This window comes from Rattus norvegicus, chromosome 3 (assembly GCF_021556685.1).
Source record: "Rattus norvegicus strain SHRSP/BbbUtx chromosome 3, alternate assembly SHRSP_T2T, whole genome shotgun sequence".
NCBI lineage: Eukaryota > Metazoa > Chordata > Mammalia > Rodentia > Muridae > Rattus > Rattus norvegicus.
Genome location: NC_141536.1, coordinates 56,736,602 through 56,746,492, shown reverse-complemented (window position 1 = coordinate 56,746,492; position 9,891 = coordinate 56,736,602). Strand labels below are relative to the sequence as shown.

The 9,891-nt window shown below is 45.7% G+C and overlaps 1 pseudogene; it reads left to right on the top strand.

Annotated features, from left to right (window-relative positions):
* Window positions 1-5,195: 5,195 nt before the first annotated feature.
* Dctd-ps1 (dCMP deaminase, pseudogene 1) lies at window positions 5,196-8,711 on the top strand (annotated as a pseudogene).
* The last annotated feature ends 1,180 nt before the right edge of the window (window positions 8,712-9,891 follow it).

Genomic DNA, 9,891 nt, shown 5'->3' with positions numbered 1-9,891 from the left:
TTACTTCTCCGGCACTTGTGTCACCACGAGTGTGCTGTGAACAGTGGGTGCATAGTTGTGAGGTTACTCAGACCTTGGACTTATCTGCCCAGACATAGACTTTCTGCTCAATGCTAGCCGCTCGCTAGTACACGGCAGGTTCCCCGTTTCTCTCTGCCTCCATTATGCTATCTATAAAATGGGGATGATTTCTTTATAGGATCGATTTTAGATTGCAGCGCAATGCCACATAGTTGACAGCCCTGTTTCATTGTGGATTACATGGAGAGGGGGGTCAAGAATAAAGTTTAAGATGAGAGAAATGCAGTCAATAACGATCTCCACTAGCTTTGATCACTGAGACATGGACTTGACGTGGATGCTTTTCTTGAGCCATTTTATTGGTAAGGATTCCCAGAACAAACGGCTGTTCACACTTCTTTTCCCTTCTAGCTTTTCTCGGCCTAAAACTCACTATTCTCCTGCCTTGGCCCTTCAAGAGTTGGGGTTAGACAGACTACCACCCTCATGTACACGTCTACGTGACCCAGAGGCTATGTCTTGGGGTCACAAGAGTCTCAAAGTCCTGCCTTCCTGGCTGAGGGAGCAGCACTTCGGAGAGCGAGCTTCTAGACTGTGGCGTCTACTGTGGGCTGAGGGAAAGGTACAAGAATCCAGCTTGAGAGCCACGCCCCTCCTCTGCTGCTCCGTCCTTAGGTTTCTGTTGCACAAATGCAGCAAAATGAGTAGCAATATTTTCATTGAAAACATGCCTCATGCAAATCAGTTTGGTAAATATGGAATTTAGCCTTAATAAAAGAGCACCTGTTTCCCCCCAGCCCCCCGCCCAGTTCCTCCATTTAATTTTTTTTTCATTCAGATGCACTCCACTCTGCCGTAAGCCTAGTCCCATACACTGTCACAAGAACAGACTGCCTGGTTTTGAATCTAGTCAAACACCCACTCCTCTTTTCCAAGAAAAATCTCAAAAAACAAAAAAAATTGGAGGCACCTGCGTGCTGATTTTCTAGTGCCTCTGAAGAATATTTCTGTAGTAGCAAAATACATTGATGTTTTTAAAATGAGAAAACCCTTCAGAGTTGGCAGGGTCTTGGTTCCCGAGGCAAGGGTGTTGGGCAGGAAGGAGGGTGGCTCTCAGCCTAACCCTGCCTGGTACCTCACAAGGAGTCCTGTCCTCCCCTCGGTGCTGTGGCGATGGTTGGGTTAATGGCTCTCTACTCGGGAGCTGGATTTTAATTCAGTTGTGTCTTGCTCTGGGTGTTTTCCTTCCCCTCACGCCATCAGAGGGATATTTTAAAACCACAGGCAGAACCTGGGGAGAGGAGACCCAATTTGACACCTTTGAACCTCGCTGGGGACACTTCATAGGCTGAGATTTGGAGGGATTGCTGGGCGGGGACGGGCTGTCCAGGAGAGCCTTTCAGAGCTTTTCATGGAGGGATACAGATTCAGTTTCCCGAAATGGCGTTTTTGTGTGTGAGAGACCTATCAATAGAACTATCAAACTGTGAATATACAATTGAACTTTATTATCCCCTTTGATTTTGTAACTACATAGGTATGACAGACAGAGGCCAAGTTTGAAAGAAACTTACAATTGCGCACACGTCCTCTGTGTGAATCCCCCGGCTGGAAGTTTCTCTGTATATTGGCGTCTTCAGGTAGGGGCTGTGCAGGTGCCTCCCACCGACTCTTGAGCTCCGTTTTAATTAAGGAACATAGCATCTCTTGGCTTTCTGTAGCAGAGCGGCAGTGGTCTGTGTTCTCAATTGCAGCGCTGGATGTATTGTGTGCCTCCATATTTACTGTCTGCACAACTTTCATTTCAAAGATTCTTACTTTGTGAGCCAAAGGGTTTTTTTTCCCTCTTTTCTTCTTTCTTGTTTCCTTTTCTTTTCTCTTTGCTTATTTCTGAAATGGTCCTGCACCTGAAATTCAAGAGGCAAGCTGTGCTCTCTCTGCCTCTGACATCATAAGAAAAGTAAAAGGTGGGAGCTGACCTTCAAATGGCCAGCCTTAAATAAAAGCCCTGCTCACTGAGGGGTCCTGAGAGGTAAAGCAGAGGCCTCATCTCACCTGAAGAATCAGGAAGTCAAACCCAAGGCTGGCACTCTTCCTCCATTCGATTCCTTCCATGTTCCTGCTTGGCTTAGATTTTTTTTTTTTTTTAAAGCTTTTCTCCCAAAGCCAAAATCTTGGTGAAAGAGATTGTCAGAGATTGTCCATGAGCAAAGTTGCTACTAGGAATGCTTTTGGTTTAAGTCACTTGCATGGAATTTTCTAGAATCTATTCGGAAATGATCACCCCTAACTAAGGATCACACGAACCAAGACCAAGGTGATAGGTAAGACCTGAAATCAGGCCTCTGATCTATTTTCACAGCCAATACATAAATGTGCCGTGCCAGAGAGTTAACAGGAAATCTTTCTGGCTCTCAGATTCTATGGTAACATTCAATGCTGACAAGCCAGTGGGGATGCAGAGCGGGTACAAACCCACTGCTGGAGATGCCCTTCCCTTCAAACTATGAGAGAACAAGCCACCAGAAAGTGCAGTGAACTCCTACTGGAATGACTGACAAGGAACTTATATTTGACTAGGAATTGAGATTTATCTCTATTTTTAAATATTTTAATGTGTGTCCTCCCCCAAAAGTTACAAGACAATGCACACACCATGGCATATCAATAAAAGTGTGGCCACACTGATTATTATTTTATACATTTTAGTCAGGCATAGGCATGAATGTAAATATAAGGCAGGCTCTATGCAAGTTTACACAGCAAGTTGATAGCACAGGCAGTGAGGGTACATTAGGTGGTCGTGATTAAAGATAATTGTACGATTGTCTCCAGTGTCTCAAGGTTCTCTAGAAAGGAAGTCATGCATTTCTTATCTAATGAAATCACATAGTTTGCACAGATGATGTTTAGGATGTGGCCTGTATTACAAACACATTTGCACATGGTCACACCCCTGTGCCTGAAATGAGAACTGTCAATATCGTCGGTATAATTGGAGGTACTTAAATGCGTGGAAACTGAAAACTCAAACAATCCTTAGGTCCTCAGCCAGCAAGCTTTGTGCCAGTCCTTTGGAGTCCTGCTAAGGATTTTGTTCCCTTCCACTGGCCCTTCTCAAATCCTCCCTCAAAATGATCTCAGTCTCCACTAACATCCTCTCTCTCCCCAGGGCCTTTGGTGAGAAGCTTGATTGATTAAGGAAGTTGGCCTGATCCCCTACTCCCAGCCATTGTCTCAGAGGATGAACCTTGAATGCTAACCCTCCCCTCCTGCTGCGTGCTCACAATTTCCACCAATACCTATTTGCTTCTTGGCCTGAGGCATGCCTGGAGAATCTGCTAGTGTCCCAAGTCCTGAGACAGAATCCCAGCCAGTGCCTTAGAGTCCTCAGACAGGGACACCATGACTCCAAAACTGTAGCAGACACAACTGGGACACAGGGCCCGAAAATGAGCAATGGTTTCCACATTATCCCTGAGGGAAAAGGAAACATTTCTCTCTCATGTAGCTCAGCCACTAAAAATGGCTTAGACTGACACACACTCATAGATCTTGAAAGGAAAGCTATTTTGAACTATTCATGAGAAGCCTTTAGAAAGTAGATGGCCATTTTGTCAGCAGTGCCACTTACAATCTTCCTGATGAAAATAGTCAAAAATGAAGATGGGGATGTGTGCAGAGATATTCACAGTACTATTGCTTATGGCTAAGTCCAAAAACGGCGAAGTGGAGGCAGTCTGTGTAGGGATACTACATAGCCATCAACCAAGAAGGAAAAGGAGGAGAAGACATAGGGGAAGAGAGGGAGGCCATGAGCTGTGGAATCATGCTTATGACTAGAGTTTAAGGAAAGCACCAGGAACCAGCATGGTCTCGTGCACATGATCTTTCTCTAAAAAGGAAAAGAAAAGGAAGACACCGGAGTACATGGAGAAGAAAGATGAGATAAGGAGTCTAGGAGAGAGAAAGCCTGAGAAACACAGAGTTAACTGGCAAAAGCATTCCCAGCCATTGCTTGATTCTATCCCTGCAGCCGCACGGCAACAGGGTCGGAGGGGGGTGGGGGCACTGAGCAGACAATTTGGCTGACGACGAAGTGGGAGGCAGAATATCACACAGCTGCCTTCTTCACAGCTGGATTGGCTTTGCAGTGTTGACAGTTTGGGGGGTGGGGGAGAAGGGGAGAGAGAGAGAGAGAGAGAGAGAGAGAGAGAGAGAGAGAGAGAGAGAGAGAGAGAGAGAATGAGAATAAAGCCTTGTCTAATGGGAGGCAAGCAGCTAGGATGTGACCCCCTTATAGGGAGCCCTGGTTTGATCAGTGGATGTTACTGATTTATCTTGAATTGTAGAACTATAATTTTTTAGCTCTGATGAAGTTTCCATTATATTATGTTGGAGGTTTTTTTCCCTTCTCCCAGGGCTTCTAAGCATTTTTTTGAAAGAACCAGTATTTATTTCTATGTATTTTATTCCATGCTTTGAAAACTCTCCATAAACAAAATCACTGAGATACACATTTTCCTTACTCCTGATCCATTACTGGCTTCCTACCACACCCAAACAGTAAGTAAACTGTTGAAAATCTAAGCTGATAAAAAGAGGGGGGAGGGGGAGGAGGGGGAGAGGGGGAGGAGGGAGAGAGGGGGAGGAGGGACAGAGAGAGGAAGGAACAGAGAGGGGGAGAGAGGGGGAGGGAGAGAGAGGGAGAGAGGGAGAGAGGGGAGGGGGAGGGAGGGAGAGAGAGGGGGAGGAGGGACAGAGAGAGGGAGGAACAGAGAGGGGAGAGAGAGGGGGAAGGGAGAGAGGGGGAAGGGAGAGAGAGGGAGAGAGAGGGAGAGAGAGGAGAGTGTCTAGGCTGACACACTCATAAAAAGTAAACCCGGAGATTAACTAATTACTCGATGAACTTCAGTTGGGTAGACAATCTGTCAAACTGATCCATTAAAAAAAATCTGTAGTTGTCTTTTCCCTCCCCTCTTCTCAGTTGTGGCCCCAAATATATGAATGACAGCTCCAATTCTTTTACTGCGGCTTGAGTCAGCTTGCTACTGCTACTTAGGTCAGAGGTCAAGTAGTTACGAGCATGATATTAACACATCACTTCTGAGAGCTCTCTGTTTGCTGGAAGCATCTATTTTCGAACTCCTGCAGGTGGCTGCCTCTCACAAAGCATGTCAGATGTCTCAGGATGCAAAAAGGTTCAAGAGCCCGAAGGTTTCAGGCGCTTCTGTGGGGCCTTTTCACAAGTCCCCGCCACTGTCCGACATAATGTTCATGGCTCTTAGGGACTTAAATGCAAGTTAGCAATTTTAAAGGGATCAAAATATGACAAAAGGAATAAAGGCCCACTATTCTGAAGCACCCCCTCTTGGCTGTCCTCCACCTTCCAGTCGCCCTAGCTGGTGGATACAGCCAATATTTGAGAAGGGCTTAAAACTTTTTAAAAGGGTTTAACTGAGCCAAATTAATAGAGAATCCAGAGCACACATTAGATACCATAAATTAAAGGATTGGGGGCGGGGGCAGGGGAGAACATGACATTGAAATGTACTGTACGACTGGAGGGCCAGGCTCGTTTGACTGGCTTAGTACCAACTTGACCGTAATTGCAATCGTAAAGTGGAGCCTTCGGGGAACTGGACAGTTAGGCCGAGGAAGACCTCAGAGTTTGAAATGAATGTTAGATTTTAGTAAACAAAACCATAGGTACACTTCTCCTGAATCTTACTCTGTCCTAGATCTTCGCCGCAACTTTAAGAAATCCTTTCTTTCTCTCTGTTGTCTCTGAATTTCTACTCCATTTTTTTCCTCCCCGTATAAAATAGCAATGCTGCTGCTGGTATTTATTAAGTAATGACTACATTCAAGCTTTGAGTGCACACATCAACTCATTTCAAACTCACAAGTGCTGTATGAGGGGGACACGGTCCAAGGTCTATGGTTAATAATTATCAGAGCCTGGTTTAGAACCTCAGGCTTCAACACTTGGCACCACCCTCTTAACACAGCACATTGCACACCATGCTTGCGTCTTTCCTCCTGAGAGAGACCAATCTCTTTTCACATTCATCCAAATAGAAAACTATTTACATAGGAAGGAAACTGTTCTGCCAATACTCATGCAACTCAATAGTGTTCTTTAAAGAATTATTTGCTTATTTTACGTATATGGCATATGCTGTAGATATCTTCAGACACACCAGAAGAGGGCATCGGATCCCATTACAAAAAGGTTTATGAGCCACTGTGTAGTTGCTGGGAATTGAACTCAGGACCTCTAAGAGCATTCAGTGTTCTTAACCACTGAGCCATCTCTTCAGGCCCTCAGTAGTCTTTTTCGATTCATAATACTTGACGCAATAGACACTCAATGCCACTTAGGTACTTGATTGTGGCTTTGAGAGTATAGCATTTTTGTGTGCTTGTTCGTTGATTTATTAGCTTGCTTTTATAGAGTTACCGAATTTGGTTCATTGTCAATCCTTCACAGCAGAAAGAGCCAAGGATGGTGCACAGGAAATTAAACCAATGTGAGCACACTCATCGAGAGAGCTTTGTGGAGAAAAAGGACCATTTCCCCCTGCAAGAAAGCTCACCCATGACGTTTGTTCTAGGAACAAGGAGACATGGAAATAGAAACACTCTTCCTCCTCCTCCTCTTCTTCCTCTTCCTCCTTCTCCTCCTTCTCCTCCTCCTCTTCATCCTCCTCCTCCTCTTCCTCTTCTTCCTCCTCCTCCTCCTCCTCCTCTTCCTCTTCTTCTTCTTCTTCTTCTTCTTCTTCTTCTTCTTCTTCTTCTTCTTCTTCTTCTTCTTCTTCTTCTTCTTCTTCTTCTTCTTCTAATATTTTAAAAATTAGCCAGTTACAAAAATCTCCCAGATCCTGGACTGTCCTCACCACAGCACATCAGGGGCACACCAAACAAAAAGCTCATTATTTGGTTTCTTACAGAGACCACCAGAACACCCCTACTGCTCTAATATCTGACCATGTCACGATAACCACCTCATTCCCTGTGGGAATTGGTTAATGGTTTGCTATTCTCCTGTTGACTAAGAACATTTATACATTTAAATACCATCTACGTAAAACTTACTCTCCTTTTAGGCTGTGATGTTTGCAAGGGCAGGTGTGTCATTGCTCAGTCATAGAGACTTCCCCAAAGCATAGACAAGATCCTGCCAAATGACTTGGACTGAGACTGGTGTTTCCTTGAGGCAGCCCTGTCAAGGCTTTGAGCATGTTGTGCTGCTGCTGCTGCTGCTGCTGCTGCTGCTGCTGCTGCTGCTGCTGCTGCTGCTTCTGCTTCCTGAGAGAAGGCTTGACTGAAGCAGCTCTACCCCATGTCACCTGGAGTCAATGCTTGGGGTCAATGAAACACACTCAAATGCCAGCTCTCAGAAGGGGACCAGTCCTGGGAGACTTCAGATCCAACAGCCACTATCTGAAGTGAAGAAAATAGAAGAGTGGAAGGGACAGGTGACTTGTCTAGTGTCACATACCCTGAAAGAAAATGCGGACCAGGTCAGTTTCCTCTCCTGCTCAATTATAGAATCAGAGACTCTATGAAGAGGATGAAAGCTATGTTGTCTAGGATGGCCCCTCCCACCTTTCAAATGCTGAGATCTCCTAGGCTTGACCCAGACCTCTTGCTACCAAACACTAGTCAGCTCTGACTGGGGAAGTGAGAGCAATATGGGGGCGGGGGTGGTCAAAGAAGCCTGGTTGATCCCTCTAAGTCTTCAGGAGCACAGACATGTGTCCTTAGTCTGTTCCAATCTTAGGTAGAAGCTGCTAAGTCTACTTCATTAATCCATCAGTCCCTATGTTCAAATCCTTTCTATTGGACAGGAAGGCCTGCCTGACTTCTTGCCTAGGGACTGTGTCTATGTCCTTTTGATTTCAGCTCAGAGCGCCCTCCCTGGTGTGCCGGATGGTCCCCCAATATTAACATGGCTTTCAATTCAAGAGGGTATCTTAGAGATCAAGGTTAGCTCTCTGATTTGCAGGTCCCTGTGCAAAATGAAAACATCATTAAACACTAAAACATAAAAATTTTTCCTGGACTTCCTTCCGGCGCAGAGCGGCGGCAGTGTGGGGTGGACACTGAGAATATAGTCTGCACCCAGGCGTAGCAGATGTGGCATATGACTTCTACACACAACATGAGTGACATTTCTTGCAAAATAACAGGATGACTATCTGGGGTGACCGGAGTATTTCATGGCAGGAGCCTTTGTTGGCACAAAGAAGCAAGGACCCAAGTTCCCAGGTGAGAGCCTGCATCGTGAATACAGAAAGCAAGATGGTTGGGATCAGGTACAATGGAATCCCAAATGGGTGCGGCGATGACCTGTTGCCTTGGAGAAGAACAGAAGAAAATAAGTCGGATACTAAATATCCTTATGTGCACCATGGCCAGCTGAACGCCATCATGAACAAGAATTCTGCTGATGTAAAGGGCTGCAGTATGAATGTTGCCTTGTTTCCATGTAATGAATCCAGTCATCATCCAGGCAGGTATAAACGAGTTATTTTCATGTTGGATAAATTCCACGACAGCAAGGAGACAGTGGCCGCTAGGCTCCTGTTTAAATTGGCTGGGGTTACGTTCAGAAAATTCACACCAAGATTGTCGTTGACTCTGATTTGATTAATAGCCAACCGAGTCAGAAGCCTTGGCAATGAGTTTCGTCTCATTAAAGCCCCTGAAGCTGACCCCCCACCCCACCCTGCACACGCACCCAAGGGGCTCCCCAACTTTCATCTTGAAGTCTCTCATGACTTTTTAATAGCACAGCACACATAGGTGTCTAAAGAATATGAAACTTCGAATCTTCTCTACCGTCACATGGATCTACATCGGTTTTAGCTGTTGATTTAGTTTGATTTGGAAACTAAGGGACTGCCCACGGAGCTGGGGTGAATGTCTCTCCATTTCTGCAGTGAGGGTGGCTGTACCGGAGTGTCAGTTCTGTCATCTACAGAATTTCAGTAGCCGCTCCTTGCCGCTACACGGGCTAGAAGGACATATAAATAATTGCTTCTTGTTCTTAGTAAGGATGAGCAGACACACTGATGCGAGTATCTGGCCCAAATGAAGCATACCCTGTCGTGCCCTTGGGAAAACAAATAGCACCCAACGAAGCTAGCACGAACACATCTGCTGCAAAGTTGAGGGGACCTCTCACCTGTTCACATGAGGCTGAGGAGGGCACGTGTCCAGCAGATGATCAGTACCCCTCGGTTCACACTTTCCTGCTCACACAGAACAGCAGCACACTATCCCTCTGGAGGGTAGGGGACCCCTGAGGTTCTAGCTTCTTATCTTGGGTTTGCTGGTCACATAGCACTGTTAAATTTTTCCAAGGAATAAGTAGTTCCTAAAGGAGACAGCTTATCCCTCCCCCTAGACCAGGCACTGTGCAATGACAGCTGGAGCGGCATGCATGGGTGATGTGGGATGTCCCCATCCCGTTTCTCCTGCTGTGTGGACCCGTCACTCCTGTTCCTCATGCCAGCATGGTTTCATTTCCAAGGGCACCCTACAGTCAGAGAGTACATTAATTCCGTCCTATAAGAGAATCGTGGGAAACTCTGGGTACCTGGAGGTGGTCCATGCCAGACCCACCGGGGTTTGCCTCATTTGTGCTTTGAACCACACGGGCAGCATCCTCCTGGTGCGCCTTTGTGGATGGAGGTGCCCCACTCTGTACTTCTAGCAAACAAGCTCAGTGTCCTTGATAGAATAGTTCCTTTATCCTAAAGATTGTCGCCTTTTTTAGGGTGCTCGCTTTTTTTTTTATGAGTTTTTATTTCATCTCTAAGATTTTTTTTAACACTCTGTATTCTGGAGCATTTTTTGTAA